Below are 26,083 nucleotides of genomic sequence, written 5' to 3'. Positions count from 1 at the left end.
AGAGGAGATGGGTGGTACTCCAGCTGAACCCTCGAAACTCCTCCGGCAGGGAGTCCACCCACCACGGACCCACCAGTAGCCCGGAACATTTGGCCCAGTTGATCCTGGCGGAAGATGCTGCCGAGTACACGGCCTGGCACTCGCGCATCCTCCCCAGGTCAGCCGGGTCGGTGGAAGTGAGGAGCACGTCATTGGAGTAGGCCGAGAGGACCACCCCAGTGCTCGCGCCGCGCAGAACCAGCCCCGACAACCTCCTCCACAAGAGGCGCAGGAAAGGCTCCACGCACAGGGAATACAGCTGGCCGGACAGGGGGCAGCCTTGACGCACTCCTCTCCCGAAGCGAAGGGGCGCCGTCAGGGACCCGTTAACTTTAACCAGACACTCTGCGGCGGCGTACAAAAGTCGGATCCGGGCGACGAACTGCATCCTGAACACGAATGCCCGCAGAGTCCTGAGCAGATATTCGTGATCGACCCTGTCGAACGCCTTCTCCTGGTCCAGAGACAGGAAGGCGCTCGGCAGACCAGCCCGTCGACAGAAATGGATCAGGTCCCGGACCAGATGGACGTTGTCGTGTATCCTCCGGCCCGGGACCGTGTAGGACTGGTCCGGGTGAATCATGTGGGCCAGCACGGAAGCCAGGCAAGAAGACAACACCCTGGCGAAGATTTTGTAGTCCGTGCTGAGGAGGGAGACCGGACGCCAGTTCTTCAAAAAACAAAAGGTCCCCCTTCTTCGGCAGCAGGACGATGACCGCCCTGCGCCAAGAAAGGGGCAGCTCTCCAGCATTTAGACACTCCCCCAGGACCTGTGCGTAGTTGCTCCCCAGAACGCCCTGAAGAACTCCACAGTCAGCCTGTCCAACCCCGGGGATTTGCCCCTCGAGAGCGCCGGTCAGCTCCTCTAAAGTGACGGGAGCGTCGAACCTTCCGGCGTCCTCTGGGCCGAGCTGCGGCAGGTTCTCCCACAGAACTCTGCAAGCATCCTCGCTGGACGGATCCAGAGAGAACAGGGCGGTGTAATAGGATCGAACGTGAGCCCTGATACCTTCCGGATCCGAGACGAGGGACCCGTCGTCGGCCAGCAGCACAAGGAGCTGCTGATGGGTGCCACGCCTTTTTCCAGCGAGTAGAAGGGGGAGCCGTGGTCCAGGTCCTGGAGGAGCTGGAGCCGCGACCTCACGTACGCGCCCCGAGCCCCGACAAGCTGCAGGTCCTGGAGCGCGGCCTTCTTCTCTTCGTACACCCTGCGCAGGGCCGGGTCCGCGTCGGGCTGACCGAGGCGTGACTCCAGGTCGAGCATCTCCCTCTCCAACTCCCCGATCCTGGATTTCCGCCTCTTCGTCGACCCCCTCACGTACTCCTGACAGAAGACGCGGACGTGAGCCTTGCCCACGTCCCACCATAGCCTCAGGGAGGGGAAGCTTCCCTGCTCCCTTCTCCAGCCGGCCCAGAAACGACGAAACGAGTCCCGGAACCGCTCGTCCTCCAGCAGCAGGTTGTTAAAGTGCCAGTACGCGGAGCCCAACCTGGCGCCGAACGGAAAGAGTTCCGCCCACACCAGGTGATGGTCCGTGCACGACACCTGCCGCGTGGAGGCTTTCGGGAAACAGGAGACGTACACCTGCGAAACGTACAGGCGGTCGATTCTGGAAGCTCCGACCCCAGGCCTCACGAAGGTGAAGGCGATGGAGTCAGGATGGAGATTCCGCCAGACGTCCACCAGGTCCAAGGACTTGATCAAGTCCCCCAACCTCCTCCCCGACGCCGAACTTGTGCGGGCACCGCCGTGGTCCCTGTCCTCGAGGACGCAGTTAAAATCTCCCCCGAGGACGACGCACTGGTTCTCGTCGATGGAAGCAAGGTGAGCGGACACTTCTTCGAAGAAGCTCGCTTGCCTCGGCCCGGCCAGGGGAGCGTAGACGTTCACCAAGTGAAGCACCTGCGCCCCCCAGCCGAACCGTCAGGTGAAGCAAACGGCCTGGCCCCCAAGATCTCCGGCTGAAAATGCAGGGCCAACAAGATAGCCACCCCTACAGATTTGTGGGTGAAGTGACTCATGTAGATACCCCCTCACCACTCCAGGAGCCAGGTGGCTTCGTCTCACAGGATAGTGTGGGTCTCTTGCAGGAAGCACACCGCATACCTCCTGTCCCGAAGGACCGAGGGGGTCTGGAATCTGCGCTGTGACTCCCTGCTGCCGTTGATGTTGAGGCTGGCTATAGTTGTCTCCATGTCGGAAGCATAGTGCAACCACCACCAGTAAACAGTTAACAAAAACTATGTACATATTTACTGGGAGGAGGAGAGAGGGGCACAGAAGTCCCTCGCCCTCACCAGGACTGCTCCCAGGAAGTTCCTGACTCGCTTTCGCTCGTTCGCCTCGAGCCCGGGCGCCTGGCGCGCAGCGTGGACCGACCAGTAACTCTCTCAAAGGAGCTCCCGCGGTCGAGCGCCAGTTGGGCTCTATCCCGGCGACTCCGAGTTTCCTCGAGGAGGATGAGGGGGAGATCGTGGGGGGCACCAGGGATTCAAATATGTCGCTGGAGAAGGACTCCGCGTCATCCCCAGTGTCCGCCACCGATCCTGCACCCTTCTCCGGGAGGTCGCTCTCGGTCACCGACCCCTCCCCCACCAAGAGGATGGGGGCTGGTACGGCACCGCCAACTGGCCTCACACCTCCAGTAACCCCACCCCCAGGGTCACCTTCAGTAGCTTCCTCTGCGCACCCCAGTTCACTCTCCGGGGCCCAGAGACACAGTCGCTGCAGGAGGTAGGGCAGCAGTGGTTCCCCCCAGGATAGTGCCAGGGTGTGGCTGGATGGGGTGGGGCTCAAGGGTCCTCGGGCCAGGTGTTGCAGTGCCAGGGGCAGGTGTTGAAGCCCAAGGGGTTTCTGTAACGGGGTGGGGTTGGGTGTGGGGTCAGTGGGGCCAGGATCAGGTACGGGTTTGGGGGTCCGGGGGTCAGGGTTCCCGCGCTGGGGCGACGCTGGCATGGATGCAGGGGTATTGTTGGGGCGGGACAGGGCGGGTTGTGGGCTAGGTGAAGGGGAAGGGAAAGGGGATGGGGATAGGGTGGTCTCCCCGTGGGTAGGCTTGACGCGTTGCGTCTTCCTGGGCGCCTTCCGTCCGGTCGGACGCTCACCCCCCTCCCTGCCAGAGGCTGAGGCGTTGGGAGCCTCCTGCTTAGCCCCCGGTGCCGGGGCTTGTGGTGTTGACTTCGGGGGAGGGGGAGTGGGTGTGGCGGCGCCACCCCCAGCCGTTGGTGTGGGCTGGGCAGCCTTCTGGGTGGGGCAGTTTTTTCTAATATGCCCCGCCTCGCAGCACAGGTGGCACCGCACGCCATCTGCCGTCCAGAAGGCGCGATAGGCCGCGTCGTCGTGGAGGATTTTGAACGAGCCCTCCGTGACCTCCTCCCGGGCCAGGCAAATGAATACCTGCCGTCGGAAGGAGTATATGTGCCGGAGGGTGGGATCCTTAAGACCGAGGAGGAGCGGTTGGACCTCTGACTGGATCTCCCCCAAGGTGTTGAGATGGGGAAGAAGGAGCTCACTGGAAATGAAGGGCGGGACGTTGGAGATCACGACCCTCTGGGCCGGGACCTCCAAAGGGTCGATGGGCAAATGTGTCCCACCCACAGTGAGCCCCCGCTCCATGGCCAGGTGGACCGCCTGCTCGGTCTTAAGGAAGAAAACGGCCTTCCTGTACATCTGAGCCACAGCGACGATGGCCAGTGGGCCGACCACACTAGCCATGGTCTTGCTGCAGGCCTCGATGGTCATATTGGAGTGGGGATAGGCCTTTACCCCCAGGCGTTCAGTTAAGTGCCCGAAGGGGGTTGCGGTTACGGCCGGGGTTGGGACAGCCGAGCCTAAGGCAGCGGCTATCTCGGTGTCGGTCTGAATGGGCCCTGCGACCTTCGGGCTCACCATAACCTGCAGCTGGGTATTGGTAGGCCCCAGGTGGCAGCGGTGGAGGTGGGCCTCTGGCAGCAGTAGTGGCAGAAGTCCCCAAGGCCAGTCACCCGAGGCGAGCCCCAGGCAGCGATGGTGGAGATCGGCCTCAGGCAACAACAGCGGTGGAGGCAGGTCTCGGGCGAGTCCCAGGTCAGCCCTTGGTCGCGGCGATGGGGGGCAGACCTGTTGGGGAGGTTCCCCAAGGCAAGTCCCAGGCAGCCCCAAAATTGAGTCCCAAGCAGCAGCGGTGGAGGTGGGCCTCCAGCAGTGGCAGTGGTGAAGGTCCTGGGGAGGGGACGAGGCGAGTCCCAGGCAGTGGTGGAGGTCCTGGTGGAGGCAGGCCTCGGCGTTGTAGGAAGGTCTCAGGCAAGTCGTAGGTAGGCCCTTGATTGCAGTGGTGGGGGCAGGCCTGTTGGGGCGGGTCCCCAAGGCAAGTCCCAGGCAGCCCCAAAATTTAGTCTCGGGCAGCAGCGGTGGAGGTGGTCCTCAGGTCGCAGCAGTGGTGGAGGCAGGCCCGGGCGGGGTCCCAGAGACCAGCAGTGGGAGTGGGCCCCAGGTCAGCTGTAACACTCACTTGACCTGGGCAAGGCCCAGGCTGCAGCTCCAAAAGTAGGCCCAGGACTGAAAGCTCTCACCACCTTCTCCTTCTTCTGTCTTCCTTCCTCTCTCTTGAGATGTGGGGCAGCTGGTTCAGGGATAGTCCCCCTCCCCTCTGACACCTTCAAGGAGGAGAGTCCTTTCACACGTGCACACACTTACACTGATCCAGCTCAAGTCAGGGAAAACACCTGCATGGTCCAGTGACAAGTAGTGCCCTTAAACCCCTATTTATTTTCTTTCTTTTCCCCCTTTTTAAAAATTAAGCCCTTCACTACTGCCTTACTGCAGTAGTGCTTATTTTTTCCCCAGCACCCATGGTGTGTGTGTGTGTGCAGGTGTGAGAGGCAGAGAGTGACACAAAGCGCACAAATCTTTATTCAGAAACTCCTGCTTATTTCTTTCTTACTTTTATTAGCCCCCACACTACCACCTAACTGCGGTAGTGCTTATTTTTCCCCAGCACCCATGGTGTGTGTGTGCAGGTGGGAGACGCAGTGAGAGACACAAAGTGCACAAATCTTTATTTAATTTCCACCACCAGGAAGAAAGAAAACACCCGAGTGGCCTGTGACAAGCAGTGCCCTTCACATCAGAGGGCGATGCTGTGTGATCAAACAGTGAAGGGGAGGGCAGGGACTAAATCAAAATAGAGTTGGAGGGGGAAATAATGCACTACACTCCCTGCGGTGCCCACCTCTCCCTGAACAACTCCAGGGTGTTAGGTGGACACCGCGTGCTCCCTCTCCAAGGACACCCGGGCTCTAACGTAACCGCGGAAGAGGGGCAGGCAGTTGGCCCTAACGACCCCCTCCACGGCCCGCTGCCTGGACCTGTTTATGACCAGTTTGGGCAGGCCCAGGAGCAGACCCACGAGGAGGTCCTCAGACCTGCCCTCCCTCCTCCGCACCGGGTGCCCGATGATCAGGAGCGTGGGACTGAAGTGCAACCAAAAGCAGAGGAGGAGGTTTTTGAGGAAATCAAAAAGGGAGTGCAAACGCCCACACCCAAAGTACACATGGTCCACGGACTCCACAGCACCACAGAACAAGCAGTTGGGCTGGGAGTCCGTGAACCACCGCAATCTGCGGTTGCAGGGGACTGCTGCGTGCAACACCCTCCACCCCAGATCCCCGAGAGAAAGGGGGAGGACTCCTGCATAGAGGGCCCTCCACTGGGGATCTCCACCGCCCGGTGGCAAATGGGCACGCCAAGGCGTGTCCAGACGATAGATGAGAAAGAAGAGGTGGACGGTGTGCAGCAGCAGTCGATACAAGGCCCGCCTTTTCACCCCCTGAAAAGAAGCAAAATTAAAATTCCGGAGGCGGCTCAGGTTGTGGGGCACAGGCTCCCACGGGAAGTACGGGACCTTGGGGCCAATGTGAAATTCCGTCCGGGCTGGGGTGACAAATCTTTATTCAGAAACTCCTGCTTATAATATTTTATTAAACAAATTACAAAACAGTTTACAAAAACAGTTAACATTTACAGCTGTATACAAGAAACAGCAATTTTACAAGGGAGAGGAGCAGCAAAGCTAGGCCCCAAACCCTACCGTTCAACCATTTTTCAGGGAGATGAGGACAAACCTCAAATCCCAGTTCCACATATGACAAGACAGTGACAATGACATTTATACATTAGACAATACTGTTACATACAAAAGTGCAGACCCAGAAAGCCCCTGTCCCTCCCACCTAACTCCTGTTTATTTTTTTTCTTTTAAAGGGAAGGGTAGGGATTAAATGAAACCATCATTTTTTTTTCCCCCCACACTACCGCCTAACTGCGGTAGTGCTTATGTTTCCCCAGCACCCATGGTGTGTGTGTGCAGGTAGGAGACGCAGTGAGAGACACAAAGTGCACAAATCTTTATTTAATTTCCACCACCAGGAAGATAGGAAAACACCCGAGTGGCCTGTGACAAGCAGTACCCTTCACATCAAAGGGCAATGCTGTGTGATCAAACAGTGAACGGGAGGGCAGGGACTAAATCAAAATAGAGTTGGAGGGGGAAATAATGCACTCCACTCCCTGCGGCACCCACCTCTCCCTGAACAACTCCAGGGTGTTGATGGACACCGCGGGCGCCTTCTCCAAGGACACCCGGGTTCTAACGTAACTGCGGAAGAGGGGCAGGCAGTCGGCCCTAACGACCCCCTCCACGGCTCGCTGCCTGGACCTGTTTATGGCCAGTTTGGGCAGGCCCAGGAGCAGACCCACGAGGAGGTCTTCAGACCTGCCCTCCCTCCTCCGCACCGGGTGCCCGAAGATCAGGAGCGTGGGACTGAAGTGCAACCAAAAGCAGAGGAGAAGGTTTTTGAGGAAATCAAAGAGGGAGTGCAAACGCCCACACCCAACATACACATGGTCCACGGACTCCACAGCACCACAGAACAAGCAGTTGGGCTGGGAGTCCGTGAACCACCGCAATCTGCGGTTGCAGGGGACTGCTGCATGCAGCACCCTCCACCCCAGATCCCCGAGAGAAAGGGGGAGGACTCCTGCGTAGAGGGCCCTCCACTGGGGATCCCCACCGCCCGGTGGCAAATGGGCACACCAGGGCGTGTCCGGACAGTGGATGAGGGAGAAGAGGTGGACGGTGTGCAGCAGCAGTCGATACAGGGCACGCTTTTTTACGTCCTTGAAGGGGACAAAATTAAAATTCCGGAGGCGGCTCAGGTTGTGGGGCACAGGCTCCCGCAGGAAGTATGGGACCTTGGGGCCAATGTGAAATTCCGTCCGGGCTGGATTGAGCACGGACGGGATCCAACCGCACACCTGAGCGTCCTCCAACTGGTGCACTACGTCGGGTCCGAGCACCGCCGTTTTAAAGCGTCGGATGGCGGTGGCCACATACCGGACGTCTACCGCTGCCCTGCTCGCTATTGTCTTGCGGCAACGTCCAGCCCAGGCCCCCGGCACCCAGCACGTCCCCAACCCTGGTAACCCTCGCCGCCACGGCCCTACCCTCTGACAGCCACTCGAACCTGCGAGCATGGAGGTGCGGATTCCTGAGCAACGGCTCCCTGACGACAGCCGCTACTCCTGCCGGAGGGTAGGCGCGACGCGATTCGACCATGTTCCAGACAGTGATCAGGTCCTGGTAAAAGACAGGCAGCACCTTGAGGGCGACCTCCAAACCGTCACGGTCGATGAACAGGAGCTGCGTGTCGTAGCTGAGGTTACGCACCTGGCGGAAAAAATACGTCGCCAGGGCGCACCACCTAGGAGGAGGCTCGACGTAAAGGTATCGCTGCAAGATCTGAAGGCGGAAGGTTGCGACCTGGATGCGGACGCACACCAGCGACTGACCGCCATCCTCGATAGGGAGACTCAGAACCTGCGCAGCGACCCAGTGCATCTTTTTGTCCCAGAAGAAGTCGACCAACGTTCTCTGGATGTCAGCGACAAAGCCAGGAGGAGGGACCAAAGTGACCAGCCAGTACCACAGCGTGGCGGCCACCAGCTGGTTTATGACCAGCACTCGGCTCCTGTAAGATAGCACTCGGAGCAGTCCTGTCCAGCGGCCTAGGCGAGCCGAGACTTTGGCCTCCAGCTCCTGCCAGTTGGCCAGCCAGGATTCCTCGGTCGGGCTGAGGTAGACCCCCAGGTAGAGGAGATGGGTGGTACTCCAGCTGAACCCCCGAAACTCCTCCGGCAGGGAGTCCACCCGCCACAGACCCACCAGTAGCCCGGAACATTTGGCCCAGTTGATCCTGGTGGAAGACCCCACCAAGTACGCGGCCTGGCACTCGCGCATCCTCCCCAGGTCAGCCGGGTCGGTGAAAGTGAGGAGCACGTCGTCGGCGTAGGCCGAGAGGACCACCCCCGCGCCCGCGCCGCGCAGAACCAGCCCCGACAACCTCCTCCGCAAGAGGCGCAGGAAAGGCTCCACGCACAGGGAATACAGCTGGCCGGACAGGGGGCAGCCTTGACGCACTCCTCTCCCGAAGCGAAGGGGCGCCGTCAGGGACCCGTTAACTTTAACCAGACACTCTGCGGCGGCGTACAAAAGTCGGATCCGGGCGACGAACTGCGTCCCGAACCCGAACGCCCGCAGAGTCCCGAGCAGGTACTCGTGATTGACCCTGTCGAACGCCTTCTCCTGGTCGAGAGACAGGAAGGCGCTCGGCAGACCAGCCCGTCGACAGAAATGGATCAGGTCCCAGACCAGATGGACGTTGTCTTGTATCCTCCGGCCCGGGACCGTGTAGGACTGGTCCGGGTGAAATCGTGTGGGTCAGCATGGAAGCCAGGCGAGAAGACAACACCCTGGCAAAGATTTTGTAGTCCGTGCTGAGGAGGGAGACCGGACGCCAGTTCTTCAAGGAACGAAGGTCCCCCTTCTTTGGCAGCAGGACGATGACCGCTCTGCGCCAAGAAAGGGGCAGCTCTCCGGCATTTAGACACTCCCCCAGGACCTGTGCGTAGTCTCTCCCCAGGACGTCCCAGAACGCCCTGAAGAACTCCACAGTCAGCCCGTCCAGCCCTGGGGACTTGCCCCTCGAGAGCCGGTCGAGGGCGCCGGTCAGCTCCTCTAAGGTGACGGGAGCGTCGAGCCTTCCGGCGTCCTCCGGGCTGAGCTGCGGCAGGTCCTCCCACAGAACTCTGCGAGCATCCTCGCTGGACGGATCCGGAGAGAACAGGGCGGTGTAATAGGATCGGACGTGGGCCCTGATACCCTCCGGATCCGAGACGAGGGACCCATCGTCGGCCAGCAGCACAAGGAGCTGCTGACGGGTGCCGCGCCTTTTTTCCAGCGAGTAGAAGAAGGGGGAACCGCGGTCCAGGTCCTGGAGGAGCTGGAGCCGCGACCTCACGTACGCGCCCCGAGCCCCGACGAGCTGCAGGTCCCGGAGCGCGGCCTTCTTCTCTTCGTACTCCCCGCGCAGGGCCGGGTCGGCGTCGGGCTGACCGAGGCGTGACTCCAGGTCGAGCATCTCCCTCTCCAACTCCCCGATCCTGGATTTCCGCCTCTTCGTCGACCCCCTCGCGTACTCCTGACAGAAGACGCGGACGTGAGCCTTGCCCACGTCCCACCATAGCCTCAGGGAGGGGAAGCTTCCCTGCTCCCTTCTCCAGCCGGCCCAGAAACGACGAAACGAGTCCCGGAACCGCTCGTCCTCCAGCAGCAGGTTGTTAAAGTGCCAGTACGCGGAGCCCAACCTGGCGCCGAACGGAAGGAGTTCCGCCCACACCAGGTGATGGTCCGTGCACGACACCTGCCGCGTGGAGGCCTTCGGAAAGCAGGAGGCGTACACCCGCGAAACGTACAGGCGGTCGATTCTGGACGCTCCGACCCCAGGCCTCACGAAGGTGAAGGCGATGGAGTCAGGATGGAGATTCCGCCAGACGTCCACCAGGTCCAAGGACTTGATCAGGTCCCCCAACCTCCTCCCCGACGTCGAACTCGTGCGGGCACCGCCGTGGTCCCTGTCCTCGAGGACGCAGTTAAAATCTACCCCGAGGACAACGCACTGGTTCTCGTCGATGGAAGCGAGATGAGCGGACACTTCTTCAAAGAAGCTCGCTTGCCTCGGCCCGGCCAGGGGAGCGTAGACGTTCACCAAGTGAAGCACCGCGCCCCCCAGCCGAACCGTCAGGTGAAGCAAACGGCCTGGCACTGGCTCCCTGACCCCCAAGATCTCCGGCTGAAAATGCGGGGCCAACAAGATAGCCACCCCGCCAGATCTGCGGGTGAGGTGACTCATGTAGACCCCCCCTCGCCACTCCAGGAGCCAGGTGGCTTCGTCTCCCGGGGTAGTGTGGGTTTCTTGCAGGAAGCACACCGCATACCTCCCGTCCCGAAGGACCGAGAGGGTCTGGAATCTGCGCTGTGACTCCCTGCTGCCGTTGATGTTGAGGCTGGCTATAGTTGTCTCCATGTCGGAAGTATAGTGCAACCACCACCAGTACACACAGTTAAATTATGTACATATTTACTGGGAGGACGAGAGAGGGGCACAGAAGTCCCTCGCCCTCACCAGGAGTGCTCCCAGGAAGTTCCTGACTCGCTTTCGCTCATTGACGTCAAGCCCGGGCGCCTGGCGCGCAGCGTGGGCCGACCAGTAGACTCTTTCGAAGGAGCTCCAGCGGTCGAGCGCCAGTTGGGCTCTATCCCGGCGACTCCGAGTTTCCTCGACAAATTCCCGGAGTTCCTCGAGGGGGATGAGGGGGAGATCGGTGGGGGGCACCTGGGACTCGAAAATGTCGCTGGAGACGGACTCCGCGTCGTCCCCGGTGTCCGCCACCGATCCAGAGCCCTCCTCCGGGAGGTCGCCTTCGGTCACCGATCCCTCCCCCACCGAGAGGATGGGGGCTGGTCCGGCACCGCCAACTGGCCTCAAACCTCCAGTGACCCCACCCCCAGGGTCACCTTCCGTATCTTCCTCGGCGCACCCCTTCCCGGAATGCCCCGAGTTCGGGTCGCCGGGCGGCAGAGGCTCGGGGCCCCGCTCCTCTCCCGACACCGGGACGCCCGGCTCCTCGGGGAAAAGGTCCTCCCCCAGGGCCAAGGCCCCCGGAAAAACAGTCTGGGAGGGAGGAGCGAGGATAACACCTCCCTCCCCACCACCGCTCGACGACCCAATACTGAAAAGAAGGCGGTCGCCTGCACCATGGCCTGTGATAGTATTAAAATCCTCCCCAGGGGCTGGAGGAGTTATGGCGGTGGAAGGCCCGGCTGTCGCCCCTGGGGGTTTGGGCAGGTCGGGCCATGGTGCAGGACAGTGGGGGGGCACCGTCGGCTCATCCCCTGGAGAGGGGCAGCGCCGCCGGCGCGCTGATGGGATTTCTCCCCCCTCCAAGGGCCAGTGCCTCTTCCCCAGAGAGACAGGGGGGAGTTTATGAGCCTTCGCCTCCCCGCCCGCCTTGGTGGTCATGGGGCCCGAGGTCCCTCCCCCCAGCCTTTCCCGGAATATGATTGGCTGGGGGAATGCAGGGGGCGTGGCCAGGGTGGGGAGGGTCAGCTGTGTCACTTCCTGCCCCGCCCCTGGTATATCAGGTGATGGCGGGCGGGGCAGGGGCCCAGTTCCGTCTCCAGGGCCCAGAGACACGGTCGCTGCAGGAAGTGGAGCAGCGATGGTTCCCCCCAGGTTAGTGCCAGGGGGTGGCTGGGTGGGGCGGGGCTCAGTTTCCGGACGAGGGGTTGAAGCCCCAGGAGTTTCCGTAGCGAGGTGGGGGTCGGTGTTGGGGTTGGGGTTGGGGTTGGGGTCGGGGTCAGTGGGACCGGGATCAGGTACGTGTTTGGGGGTTCAGGGGTCAGGGTTCCCGCGCCGGGGTGACGCTGGCACGGCCGCAGGGGCATTGTCGTGCCGGGGCGGGGCAGGTCGTGGGTTATGTGGAGGGGAAGGGGATGGGGGATAGGGTGGTCTCCCCGTGGGCGGGCTTGACGCGTAGCGTCTTTCTGGGCACCTTCTGTCCGGTCGGACGCTCACCCCCCTCCCTGCCAGAGGCTGAGGTATTAGGAGCCTCCGGCTTAGCCCCCGGAGCCGGGGCTTGTGGTGTTGGCTTTGGGGGAGGGGGAGTGGGTGCGGCGGCACCACCCGCAGCCGTTGGTGTGGGCTGGGCAGCTTTCTGGGTGGGGCAGTTTTTTCTAATATGCCCCACCTCGCGGCACAGGTGGCACCGCACGCCGTCCGCCGTCCAGAAGGCGCGGTATGCCGCGCCCTCGTGGAGGATGGTGAATGAGCCCTCCGTGACCTCCTCCCGGGCCAGGCAAATGAATACCTGGCGTCGGAAGGAGTATACATGGCGGAGGGTGGGGTCCTTAAGACCGAGCAGGAGCGGTTGAACACCTGACCGGATCTCCCCCAAGGTGTTGAGGTGGGGAAGAAGGAGCTCGCTGGCAATGAAGGCCGGGACGTTGGAGATCACGACTCTCTGGGCCGTGACCTCCAAAGGGTCGACGGGTAAATGTGTCCCGCCCACAGTGAGCCCCCTCTCCACGGCCAGGTGGACCGCCTGCTCGGTCTTAAGAAAGAATACGGCCTTCCCGTACATGCGGGCCGCAGCGACGATGGCCAGTGGGCCGACCACACTAGCCATGGCCTTACTGCAGGCCTCGATGGTCATGTTGGGATGGGGATAGGCCTTGACCCCCAGGCGTTTGGTCAGGTGCCTGAAGGGGGATGCGGTTGCGGCCGGGGTTGGGCCAGCCGAGCCCAAGGCAGCGGCTACCCCGGCGTAGGTCCGGCTGGGCCCTGCGACCTTCGGGCTCGCCATACTCCGTCGGCCCCCGGCAGCAGCGGTGGAGGTGGGCCTCTGGCAGTAGTCGCGGTGGAGTCCTTGGGGAGGTGCCCGAGGCCAGTCACCCGAGGCGAGTCCTAGGCAGCGGTGGTGGAGGCAGGCCTCAGGCAAGTCCTCGGCAGGCCCTCAGTTGCAGTGTTGGGGGCAGGCCTGTTGGGGGGGTCCCCAAGACAAGTCCCAGGCAGCCCCAAAATTATGTCCTGGGCAGCAGCAGTGGAGGTGGGCCTCAGGTCGCAGCAGTGGAGGCTGCGGGGAGTGGCCTCAGGCAAGTCCCAGGCTGCGGTGGTGGAGGCAGGCCTCTGGCGAGTCCCAGGCAGGCCCTCAGTTGGGGAGGGACTCCTAGGCAAGTCCCAGGCAGCGCTGGTGGAGGCAGGCCTCTGGCTGCAGCAGAAGTTGAGGCAGGCCTCTGGCGAGTCCCAGGCTGGCCCTTGGTCCCAGCAGTGGAGGTAGGCCTCAGGTCACACCAGTGGAGGAGGTTGTGGGAAGGGGCCTCAGGCGAGGCCCAGGCGGGGTCCCAGAGACCAGCAGTGGGAGTGGGCCCCACTGCAGCTCCAAAGCTAGGCCCAGAACACAAAGCTCTCACCTCCTTCTTCCACCTCCTCCTTGTTCTTCTCCTTTTTCTTCCACCTTCTTCTTCTTCTTCTTCTTTTTTCTTCTCCTTGTCTCTTCAGCACAACACTGCCACTGGTCCAACTCTTAACAGGTGAAACACCCGAGTGGCCTGTGACAAGCAGTGCCCTTCACGTCAAAGGGCAATGCTGTGTGATCAAACAGTGAAGGGGAGGGAAACTCCTGCTTATTTTTTTTTTCTTCTTTTTTTTGTTTTTTAATAAAAATATCTTTTTTTCTCAGGCAATGGCAGGGGCAGGCTTCGGGCGAGTCCCAGGTAGGCCCTTGGTCACCGGTAGGGGCAGGCCTGTTGGGGAGGGTCCCCAAGACAAGTCCCAGGCAGCCCCAAAATTAAGTCCTGGGCAGCAGCAGTGGAGGTGGGCCTCGGGTCGCAGCAGTGGTGGAGGCTGTGGAGAGTGGCCTCAGGCAAGTCCCAGGCTGCAGTGGTGGAGGCAGGCCTCTGGCGAGTCCCAGGCAGGCCCTCAGTTGGGGAGGGACTCCCAGGCAAGTCCCAGGCAGTGGTGGTGGAGTCAGGCCTCTGGCAGCAGCAGCAGCAGTTGAGGCAGGCCTCTGGCAAATCCCAGGCTGGCCCTTTGTCCCAGCAGTGGAGGCGGACCTGTTGGGGAGGGACCCCCAGGCGAGTTCCAGTCAGCAGTGGTGGAGGTTGTGGGAAGGTGCCTCAGGCAAGTCCCAGGCAGCGCTGGTGGAGGCAGGCCTCCGGCAAGTCCCAGGCTGGCCCTTGGTCCCAGCAGTGGAGGTAGGCCTCAGGTCACACCAGTGGAGGAGGTTGTGGGAAGGGGCCTCAGGCGAGGCCCAGGCTGCGGTGGTGGAGGCAGGCCCAGGCGGGGTCCCAGAGACCAGCAGTGGGAGTGGGCCCCACTGCAGCTCCAAAGCTAGGCCCAGAACACAAAGCTCTCACCTCCTTCTTCCACCTCCTCCTTGTTCTTCTCCTTTTTCTTCCACCTTCTTCTTCTTCTTCTTCTTTTTTCTTCTCCTTGTCTCTTCAGCACAACACTGCCACTGGTCCAACTCTTAACAGGTGAAACACCCGAGTGGCCTGTGACAAGCAGTGCCCTTCACGTCAAAGGGCAATGCTGTGTGATCAAACAGTGAAGGGGAGGGAAACTCCTGCTTATCTCTGTCAGCTAGGGTTCCCTGATTGGACCAGATTAACAACCTCAATCAGGGAACACAGATCCTATGAGGTCCGCCTGACTGACCTCCTTACAATCACTACACCTCCCACATTCTCACCTACATCTTCATGAATATCACAAACCATGAGGGACCAAGCACTGATGCCTGTGGTACACCACTGCACATCAGGCGCAGTCACATAAACAGCCTCCTACCGATGTCCTGTGTCTCCTGCCATAATTTAATTTGGGTCTAACTTACCAAGTTCCCTGGATCCCATGAGCTTTGGCCTTCTCTATCAGTTTCTAATATGGGACCTTGTCAAAGGCCTTGCTGAAATCTAAGTAAAGTACATCAACTGCCCTCACCTCATCTATATACTTTGTTAACTCCATGGAAAATTCCAGCAGATTTCTTCACTATTTTCTTCAGTAGTTTTCCTACCACTGATTTTTGACTCAATGGTCTATAGTTTCCTGGTCTATGTCTACCACTCTTCTTGTAAAATGGAACCACCTTAGTTGTCCTTCAGTCCTCTGGCACCTCCCTTGTGGTACAGTGATGATTTAGAAATCTGGGTCAAGGCCCCTGTAATTTCCTCCTTTGTGTCTCTCAGCATGCAATACAACTCCTCTGGAGCCCAGGATTTGTCCACTTTTAAGCACTCCAAAGTAATAACTTCTCAATGACTACATCAAACTGCTGAAGAACATCGCAGACCATCTTCCTGAATTCTGTACTTAGATCCTCCTTGTCTCGTGCAAAGACAGAAGTGAAGTATGTTTGTTTGACATTCTAAAATCTGCCTTCCCAATTCAAATCCCATCTTTTATGCAGATGATATTTCTCCTTTCCCATAACAAGCTTACAGTGTTGTGGTCACTATCACTAAAATGCTTGCCCAATATCAAGCACCTGTCCAGCTTCATTCCCCAGAATTCAGTTCAGCACTGCACCATCCCTTGTTGGACCATCTACAGTTTGATTTAAAAAGCTCTCCTGAAAACCTTTGTGGTATGTATGTGTCCATTTACATGTATAAATCCTGAAATCAAAATTTGGATGATTCAAAACTTCAACAGTGAGGAGGAAGACTGCAGAAATCATAAAATCCCTGCAATGTGGAAGCAGGCCATTTGGAGTGCACACTGACCTTCTGCAGGGCATCCCATCCAGATCCAGAAGCATTCCATAATCTCGCATTTCTCATGGCTAATCAACCTAGCCTACACATCTCTGGCTACTATGGAAAATTTAGCATGGCCAATCCAACTAACTTTCACATCTTTAGACTGTGGGAGGAAACCCACCAAACATGGGGAGAATGTGCAAACTCCCCACTTGAATCAAATCCAGGTCCCTGGCCTGTGAGGCAGCAGTGTTAACCACTGAGCCACCACGCCTCCCTAATAGGGAAATTAAATTGGCAGATGAAATTCAATGTAAAATGATGCATTTGGTTGGAAGATAATGTAGGGGGATGAGATGAGAATAGTTCATAGGTCGGTGCAACATTGAGAGCCGAAGGGCCTGTTTTGCGCTGTACTGTTCTATTTTCTAAGTTCTAAGACTAAACACAAATTAAATTATCAAAAGTGGGTTCATGAATAGAAAGACTTGGGTGTGTTTACAAACAAATTTTTGAAGTCAGCAGAAGAATCTGAGCTTGGTTAAGTTTGGTACAATGGATGAAGGTATTTTATTCCGTGGAGAGATTGGAATGATGTGTTTAGAGAGGAAAAGGTTAAATGGAGCATTGATGGTTGTGTTCAAAACCAGAAAGAATCTTGATCAACTGAATAAGGAGAAGCTGGTTCCAGTGATAGGAGAGTCGGTAACAAGAGGAGACAAGTTTAGAGTAATTGACAAATGAACCAAATGTGCAATGAGGAGAATTTAAATTAGGCAGGGAGTTGTTGTGATGTCTGAAAATACAAAAGGTAATACATAAATGCTTCAAATTTTGAAGAGTTATGGGGAAAGAGAAAAACTAGATGGCATTTCTAAGAGTTGACACGGGCTCGATGGACTGAATAGCCTCTTCCTGTGCTGTGTCATTCTATGATGTTAAGGTAAACCCTCCGTGTTTTCCTGACCTAAGACACAAAATGTGAAGTTTGATTGGAATAAAGCAGGGACTGTTAACAAACATCCCAATGACAGGCTGAGACATGATTACCTGATGTTAAATCTCAATCCATCTAACCAGAGAGATTCTAAAAATTAGAGAACCTGACGGAAAGACTGTGCCTGCTTATACTCTACAAAGATCCAGAATCAAACCTTCACCAGCATAATCTACCCAGTGACTGATGACTCCTCTTTCTGAATGGCTGTGTGGTTATCACCATAATGTTCATATCCCATGCTAGTATCGACCAAACAGTACTATGTGGAATCAGGTTCACCTTCAGACAGACGGGGACTTTCCAAATGTGCGTGCCACACACACCTGCTCTATTAGCCACTAAATAAACCTCAAGAGTCGGTGTCAATCCTCAATCCAGTCTCAGGAACAGGGACTTTCCACCAAAACAGTGAATTACCAGCAATGCATAACCTTGCCTCCCCCCAACACAAAACAAACCATATTTACCTGCTGTCACTAAAGAAAGTCAATGACATTTCTCATTCTATTCCAAGGAGAGGGAATTCCCATGCATATTCTTGGGACAGGGGCCTTTTTGGGAAATGTCAGCATTTCTTGTCTATCTACAATTGCCCTTGAATTATTGAATAGTATACAGCAAATAAAGTCATTTGACCCAACAAGATTGTGTCAACTCATTCAAAGAGCAATCCATTTATTCCCAATCACCACCTCTTTCCCTAAATCCCTACAATACTTTTCTCTATCTCTAATTATCCAATTGCCGTTTGAGTGGTTTTGTTGAATCTGGATCCACCATCTTACCAGACAAGTGTATTCTAAAACCTAAGCATACATTGTAACAAAAATGTTTTTTTTTGTTGTGAGCATGAATCCAACCATTCTAGTAAACCTCTTCTCCACTATCTCCAAAATCTCTACATCCTTCCTAAAATTTGGCCCCAAACATTTCACTCAATATTCTAGCTGCGGATGTGATGATGAACTGTCTTCTTGAACCATTGCAGTCAGTCTAGTGAAAATACATCTCAGATATTTTTGAATCATATTAATTTTGACATGTGGGCAACTCAGAGGTGATGTGCTCACAGCCCTTGTCTTTTTAGAGGTAGAGGTTAAGGTTTTGGATAGTACTGTTTAAGGAATTTTGGTGTTACAGTTTTGCATCCTGTTGATGGTAAACAGTGCTGACATTGAATTTCCATTTTAGCGAGAGTGGAAACTTTACAAACAAAAGTTGTATTAATGTAACATCTTTCATACCTTCAGGACACTGCAAAGTACTAAGCAGACAATTAAATATTTTGGAAATGTAATTGCTGTTATTATGTAGGAAATGCAGTAGCAAGTTTGGGTGCAATTTGTTCCTCAAGACAACAGTGAGTCTCCTATTTTTGTAATGTTGGCTGAGGGATAAATATTGGCCAGCAACACAGACGTAATCCCTATTAATAGGATGTAGCACCAGAGAGAGCAGACAGACCCTTGGTTTAATATCTCTTCTGAACTATAACATCATAACTATAAAAATAAGAGCAAAAAGAACTACAAATTGTAACTATGATGTTGTAGCTATTGCAGAAGCTAAGTTGAGAATGGGACCAGACTGAAAGCTTAACATTCTGGGATTTATGTTTCATGTATGATAGAGAAGGAAGTAAAAGGGGCAGGGAGTTATTGTGAGGACAATATCACAACTATACTGAGAGAGGACAACTTGGAGGCTCAACCAAAGAGGACATATGGGTAGAGCTCAGGAATAAGATAGGTGCAGTCACTTTGATGGGATTGTAGTACAGGTCTCCCAGCGGCCAGCAGGAGATAGCGAAACAGATATGCTGAAAGAGTACAGAAAAATGAGAAAACATCAGGGTTGTTGTGATGGGCAATTTTAACTTCTCCTATATTGACTGCGACTTGCTTCGTGTCAGAGGCTTGGATGGAGGAGATATTTTCAGGTGTATTCAGGGCAGCTTTTGAAACAACATGTAAATAAATAGTGCAAATAGGAAGGGGCCATACAAGACCTGGTATTGGGGAATAAGCTCGACCAGGTGATCAAAGTTTCAGTGGGGCAGCAGTGATCATAATTCTGTAAGTGTTACTTTACTTACGGACAAGGTCAAGAGTAGTTCTTGAGTAAAAATACTAAATTGCAGAGAGGCTAATGACCCGAATATTAGGCAGGAACTGGGGAATGTAAATTGAGGGACAGCTGCTTGAGAGCAAATCCATATCCTGTATGTGGGAATTTTTTAAAGGCCAGTTGATTAGAGTTCAGGACCAGCATATTCCTGGGAGATGAAGGATAAGGATGGCAAGATTCAGGAACCTTGGATGACAGTAGAAATTGAGAGCTTAGTCAAAAAGGAAAAGGAGGCATTTGTAAGGTTCAGGAAACCGAAGACTGAGTTCTCAGAGAATGCAAAAACAATAGGAAAGAACTCAAACAAGGAATTAGGTGAGCTAAAACAGACCATGGGGTATCTTTGGCAATCACGATTAAGGAAAATCCCTAGGTGTTTTATGTGTGTTTAATGTAAAGGAGTAATGGGGTAACTAGGGAAAGCGTAGGTCCACTTAGGGACAAAGGAGGGAATTGATGCATAGAATAGAAGGAAGTGGGTGATTTCTTAATGAATACTTTGCATGGGCAGGATATGATGGATAATGAGTCTTGGGAGAGGGAATATTGATATTCTGGGACATGTCAATATAAAAAAAGGAAGAGGTATTGTGTGTTTCAAAATGAATTAAGGTGGAGAAGTCCCCAGGACCTGATGGAAACAATCCCAGAATGCTGAGGGAGGAAGTTGAGGAAATTGCAGGGGCCTTGTATGAAATCTCTGTACCTTCTTTAATCACAGGAGAGGTCCCAGAGGACTAGAAATTAGCTAATGTTGTTCCTTTGTTTAAGAAGGACAAAAAGGATAATCAAAGAAATTACAGAGCCAGGGAGGCTTACATTAATGCAGGGAAATTATTAGAGAAGGTTTTTAATAATAGAATTTACTCATATTTGGAAAATTATGGACTTGCTAGTGACTGGCAACGTTGCTTTGTGCAGGCAAGGTCATTTTTGAGAAGTGACAAACATAATTAATGAGGGCAGAGAAGTGGATTTTGTCCATATGGACTTCAGCAAGGCTTTTGACAAGGCCCCTCATGGCAAGCTGATACAGAACGTAAAATCAATTGGTATCTGTAGTTAGCTGTAGAGAGCCATTTTTTTTTAATTCTCCTGTTTCGTGCCTTCATAAGATCATGAGAATTTGGTCAGGAACAGGCCTTTTGGCCCGTTGAGCCTGTTATGCCATCCAACAAGATCATGGCTGGTCTGATTTTGTCCCTATCTTCACTTTGCTGCCTACACCACTCCACAGGACCACCATAGCCCTCGACCCTTTATTGATCAAGAATCTGTCTGACTAAGCTTTGAATACATTCAATATTCACTGCTGTCTGTGGAAGAGAATTCCAAACACAAAAGATCCTGAGATGATTTGTTATATTAAATACAATATATAAATTACTGGTGGAATTTTGGAAGTGTGAGTGTCACCAGTGATCTAGATTAGTTGAAGAAAGCAAATGCAAATTTAGTGATTGGGTGCTGAAAAAATAATAGGGACATCATAAGGTACACTGGGCCTATTTGATGTTCAGCTTTCAAGAAGGAGCACATGGCTGATCATTCTGGGCATTACTTTCACACCAACCTTCCCCGGCAACTGATGACACCCATTGGAAATTGTCAGTTCATTGGTCAGTCCCAGTTAAATATTACTTCATAACCAATTTGATTAAACTCTATTGCTGATTCAGTTCAAATCTCTGTTCAATGTTCATGTGGATCAGTAACAATGAATGGGAGCCAGGGACTTTCACATTAAACTTCCCCAACACCAGGAAGCTATTCTAAGCTCCTACCTGTTCATCACTAAACTTCTGGATCTCACAGCAACTACTCACTAAATGAAAAAATTAGACTGCAGTTATTATATCTAACACCAGTTATGACAGATATTAGTCTCAGGTGGCATGCACTAGTTCTGTAACCGACAAACTCAAATGTTTTGTTGTTTGTAACAGTGTAATGAACCTCAGTCATTGCAGAAATGTTTCAATCTGGGCAATCTAAATGAAATGTTATAACATGAACTCAAGTCAAAAAGAATACCACTAAAATGTAAAGGCCAAACAAGTGTGTAGGCACCAATCCTTTTTAACTATTAAAGATAAAGCTACCATACTACAGTGCTACTGAGACAGCTGGTGGTAGTTTAATCTGAGTATCCCTATGCCTCAGTTGAGGGGTGCTGTTGAGAAGGAGAATTGAACCCATGCTCTTGGTGTCACTGTGCACAGCATATTAGCTGTCCAGCCAGCTGAGCTAACTGTCTCACCAGCACCAACCCTGCCTCCCTTAGAATTACTTTCCAATCAATTAAACAGCAAAGGAGAATATCACCAAACAAACAAAAACAGAAAATGCCAATGTTCTGAAGAAATCTTATGGGCAGATTTAGTAAAGTCTTTGACAATATTAATTAGTCCACAATATGGAACAATGTTAGATCACATGGGATTAAGGGTGAGCTGCCAATTGGATACAACATTGTATCAGCTAAAATTAGCTAAATGACAGGAGACAGACAGTGGTGGTGGATAGTTGTTTTTCGGTCTGGAAGCTTGTTATCTGTGGTGTTCCACAGGGGTCGGTGCTGGGTTCACTTTTGTTTGTCATCTATATAAATGATTTAGATAAGAACATAGAAAGCATGGTTAGTATGTTTGCGGATAACACCAATATTGGTGATATAGTGGACAGTTATCTAAGATTACATAGAGCTTTTGATCAACTGAGTCAATGGGCTGAAGAATGGCAAATGGAGTTTAATTTGGATAAATATGAGGTATTGCTTTTTGGTAAAACAAACAAAGACAAGACTATATGATTAAACCTCTTACAAGAGCTTTGTGCAGTGTTATAGAACAGAGAGATGTAAGGGTTCACAATGCTTTGAAGTTTGCATCACATATAGATGGGGTGGTTGAAAAAGTGTTTGCATGCTTGACTTCGTAGCTGAAGATCTTTGACTGCAGGAGTTCAGACATTATGTTGAGGTTCAACAGGACATTGGTGAGGCCTCTTCTGAAGTAATGTGCTCATTCTGGTTGCCCTATTATAGGAAGAATATGATTAAGCTGGAGAGGGTTCAGAAGACATTTACTAGGATATTGCCAGGTTTTGGTTATAAGGAGAGGTGAGATAGGTTGGGACTTCTCTCACACAACTGTAGGAGGTTGAGAGGTGACCTTATGAAGGTTTATAAAATCATGAGAGGTATAAATAAGGTGAATGGCAGATGTCTTTTCCTTAGGGGATTTCAAGACTAGGGGGCGTTTTTTTAAGGTGAGAGGAGAAAGATTTTAAAAAGACGTGAGGGCCAGCTTCTTTTATACAGAGTGGTTCATGTGTGGAATGAACTTAAAGTCATAGAGATGTGCAGCATGGAAACAGATCTTTTGATCCAACTTATTCATGCCGACCAGATATCCGAAGTTAATCTTATCCCATTTTCCAGCATTTGGTCCATATCCCTTCAAACCCTTCCTATTCATGTACCCATCCAATGCCATTTAAATGCTGTAATTGTACCAGCCTCCACCACTTCCTCTGGCACTCATTCCATGCACGCACCACTCTCTACATGAAGACATTGCCCCTTAGATCCCTTTTAAATCTTTCCCCTCTCACCCTAAACCTAGTCCCTCTAGTTCTGATACCCCCAACCCAGGGAAAAGACCTTGTGTATTTACCCTACATGATTTTATAAAACTACATAAGGTCACCCTTTAGCTTCCAATCCTCCAGGGAAAATAACCCCAGCCTATTCAGCCTCTCCCTGTAGTTCAAACCCTCCAACCCTGGAAACATCCACATTTCTCCCTCGGTGGAATTGTTCCCTATCCAGTCTGTCCCCCTTGTGGAGAAGTTTCCGATATTGGCCTGTGATGGGATAGCCCACCTGTAGTTATTGCCCATCTTCATGCAAGTGTGTTTCACTGAAGTGTTCCACTTGAGCTAAGCTCAGAGAACTGTATCAGTAACTCACCCTACGGAAATTCATGTAGATACTTCTTCATAAACATCATTGTGAAAATATGAATTCATTGAGAGAGTTCTCTTAGCAACATATGTGTTCTGCTGATCCTGTTGGTTGATGGTGTAGCTGACGGAGCTTGTCTCCAATGCAATTGGTCAGGTGCACAAACAGAAGTATTTGTGTTACCCGTGTCTGGTTTAACACATAGTTAGCATGAACTCTCTACCAATGCTGACACATACAACACACAAATTCTTATTTGGTAATATTCTTTGAAACAGTTTTGATTCAAACAATATTGAAATATTTTTCTGTTTCACCCATTGAACTCACTTGTTAGTGGTGGTAAAGACACAAGATGGAGTCCAGATGATACCCTGAGCCAGAATTATTTATTTTTGTAAAGGCAAACTGATATGTGACAGGTAAGAGCATGTTACACAGTGAACGAGCTAACGTTTTGAGTTCTCCCTTCATCAGGTATGAGGCTTATGGGCCAAGGGGTCTGAGAGATAGATGGGAGGGGGTGGGGCTGGGGGAAAGCTAGCTGGGAACATGATAGGTAGATGCAGGTGAGAATGAAAATGATAGATCAGAGAGAAGGGTGAAGCAAATAGATGGGAAGGAAGATTGACAGGATCGTTCAAGAGGGCAGTGCTGAGTTGGAAGGTTGGGACTGGAATAAGGTGGGGGAGGGAAGGAGATATGAGGAAACTGGTGAAATCCACATTGATCTTGTGCAGTTGCAGGACCCCAAGGAGGATGATGAGGTGTTCTTTCTGCAGGGGTCAGGTGGTTAGGGTCTTGTGATGGAGGAGGCCCAGGACCTGCATGTCCTTTGTGGAGTGGGAGTTGAAATGTTCAGCTACGGGGCAGTGGGGTTGGTTCGTGCAGGTATCCCAGAGATGTTATCTGAAACAATCTACAAGTTGGCATCCTGTTTGCCCGAAGTAGCGAAGCTTATCTCCAGCATCTGCAGTCTTCACTTTCTCCTAGTTGATTATAACCTTACTACGAAGGCTCTTCCAAGGATGTCTACCTTGAAGAAGCTTTCCTCCTCCCTCTGCAAGGACAACTTCATAGTCCAGTAACCCTGCACCGCCTGATTCTATGTCCTACCCAAACCTCATTGCCTGACTACCCCGGTTGACTCATTGTCTCAGCCTGCTCCTGCCCCACAGAACTTATCTCTGCGTACCTCTACACCATCCTGCCTCCTTAATCCAGGAACTCCCCATCTACATTCAGGACACCACTCAGACCCTCCACCTCCTTCATGCCTTTTGTTTCCCTGGCTCCCAATGCCTTATCTTCACCATGAACTTCCAGACCCTGTACACATCTGTCTGTCATGATGAAGGCCTCCAAGTCCTCTGTTTCTTCCTTTCATGCTGACCCAACCAGTAAAAATTCATTCATTGGATGGAAATGCTGGCTAGGACATCAACACAGTGCTGTTAGGGAGCTCCTGTTCAGGTCCCCTTTAATAAGTGTGATTTTATTCACAAAGAGTATGTTATTCTTAATGATGAATTGAAATTCATGTTTTTTGGGTCCATCATTAAGCAGGACTGCATAGCCCTGCTCAAAAGCAAGTTATGAGCAAGGTTTGTTGCACATGTAAAAGCATGACCTGATTGATGATAAATATGATGGAATTCATGCACATATGTCATATCCATATCCATACGTCTATGGGCTTCCTAAGAAATGCAGATATCCTTTTATGTTAAATCTTCTCTCTGATTGGTTCTGCATGCGTTGGTCAAGTGGTTAAGCAAGTTACTTCAAGTTCTGAGCAAGTTTTCTACATATCTAGTGAAGGAGTTCTTCATGTTCATGGCCAAAGCCCTTGTAGGGCTTGCATATCAAAGGCAATGCCATGCGGCCATGTTGAACATTGCCAATCTATTCATTAATGTACTGTTCAAGAAAGCTGAGAACATTTGCACCGGGACACTATTTAACGGTAGTCCAGTTCTGCCATCATTTAATGAATCAGTTATCATTGAGCTTATGAACTCAGAAACCTGCACAGTTGAGTTCAGCATTAGTGGCACTATTTACACCCAAATTGACAGTGCTATCATGGTATTCCCTCTCAGCCCACTAAGATTTTCATCACATTGCATGAAAGTGTCTTCTGTGGAATGACTCCTAAACTGCTATTTGTATATTTCTGACATTTAAACAATATGTTCGTATTATTTGAATTTATAGCTGGAATTAAGCATTACCTTACACACCTTTAATGGATTTCATCCTGCATTCACATTTTTTTTTTAAAAGATATTTTTATTAGAAATTTAATATTTTGACAGATTTACAAAAATAAACAGAACTTTCAAGCACAAACATTAATATAAAAATAGATCTTAAATATATAATCATCAAAATTCAAAGGAATGATACTAAAGAAGAAAGAAAAACAATGAAACTCAGTTAACTACTAATCTAATCCACAATTATCCAGAGTGTATAGTTGAGTCACTTACATCCTTCAAACAAGAGAAAATGTTCTCTAATACACTCATAACAGTATAATAAAAAGGAAACTATTTCCAAACAATAAGAGCAAAAAAAAAACATGTTTGAATGGAGATCCTCCCCCCTGTTCTCAGGGGGCCTTACTTCCTTTCTAAAGGTCCACCATATCCTCTCCCAAACAGTGTCCCACCCTTGACCCGGGCGCTCCTTAATAGGATTTAGATATAATACCGAGCTAGAGTTGACAGTGAGCGCCCCACCCCCACCCCTCCCCACCCATACCTGAGTATATCTGATACATCAATGCCACGTACAAACACACATAACTATAAAATTACAACTCCAACAAATTACAATTAAGTATAATAACATAAAATAGCAAGAGAAGACAACCCTGCTCCCAGAAGCAAAAGTAAAGTAGAGTAAAGTATCCACTTCTCCCCACGGAGTGTGGAAGAGGCAAGCCAACATAAATTGTCTCTTACGATTTATTTAAACGAGTCTAAAAGTTCCTTAGCCTCTTCTGGTGATCTAAAATTATACTCGGATCCTTCGTGGGTAAAGCATAACGTCGCTGGGTAGCGTAAGGTGTATTGAATATTTAAGTTCCTTAAACATTTCTTCACCTCATCAAACGCCTTCCTCCTTCGTGCCAAAGCCGGGGAGAAGTCCTGAAATAACATAATCTTGGATCCTTCATGAATCATAGCTTTAGGATCCTTTCCAAGATTTCTGGAGGCATCCAGGAGTATCTGCCTCTCCCTATAACTCTGCAGCCGGAACAGGACCGGGCGTGGGCGCTGGTTTGGGCCAGATCCGCGTACTGCG

Source organism: Hemiscyllium ocellatum, chromosome 35 (assembly GCF_020745735.1).
Source record: "Hemiscyllium ocellatum isolate sHemOce1 chromosome 35, sHemOce1.pat.X.cur, whole genome shotgun sequence".
NCBI lineage: Eukaryota > Metazoa > Chordata > Chondrichthyes > Orectolobiformes > Hemiscylliidae > Hemiscyllium > Hemiscyllium ocellatum.
This window is presented reverse-complemented; position numbering follows the sequence as displayed.